Source organism: Ceratotherium simum, chromosome 24, assembly GCF_057802395.1.
Source record: "Ceratotherium simum simum isolate JZ-2026a chromosome 24, ASM5780239v1, whole genome shotgun sequence".
NCBI lineage: Eukaryota > Metazoa > Chordata > Mammalia > Perissodactyla > Rhinocerotidae > Ceratotherium > Ceratotherium simum.
Window position 1 is genome coordinate 48,934,219 of NC_141923.1, and position 759 is coordinate 48,934,977.

A 759-nucleotide genomic window follows, 5' to 3' on the forward strand; every position below is an offset into this window, starting at 1 on the left:
AAGGTACCTGAATACCTGATGTCTTCATCAGAGACATTTTAAACTGCAAAAGCTGCTTTGACACTGACGTCTAGAAATCTTAACTGGCTGTCCTCTGAGCTCAGAAACTGGTTTATAAGTTGCTCCAACCATTAACCTTTTCTTTTGTTTCTATAGAAATGCTTCTTATTAAATACCTGATTGCTTGCTTCCACAATATAGGCCTAACTTTGGGAGCCCCCCTGCATCACCTCCTTCTAAAATGAACTTAACTGGACTGATCTATTATCAAGACTAAGAAATGTGTTCAACAAGATGGAACAATCTACCAACTCAGCTTCTGGACTATGAAACTTCTTTAAGTTTCAAAAGGACTGTGAAACTTCTTAGTTTCAAAGGTGGGACTATGGGGGATCAGAATTGGCCACCTCAAAATATGTCTCTTTACTTTGATTATTTTCTCTGAAAGAAACTTTGACCACTCCCCACTAACTGCCTAAAAGAATTTAACTCTGGGTATGGATAGACTGGGAGGGTCATTGTTAAACCCATTCCAAGTAAAAGTAGAAGTTATCCTTTGTAAGAGACATTTATATTTATAAGGGAAATCTCCAATTGTAAAGGTATCTCCCTCTCTGACCAGGAAGAAGGGGGGATGACTTTATCTCTAGAAACTCTTATGAGTGCAGAAGATGAGGACTTAAATCTGCATACCCTTGTTTACTGTGCTTTTCTGGTACTCTCCCATAGCTGACTCCCCCCACCCCCACCATCCTCCTT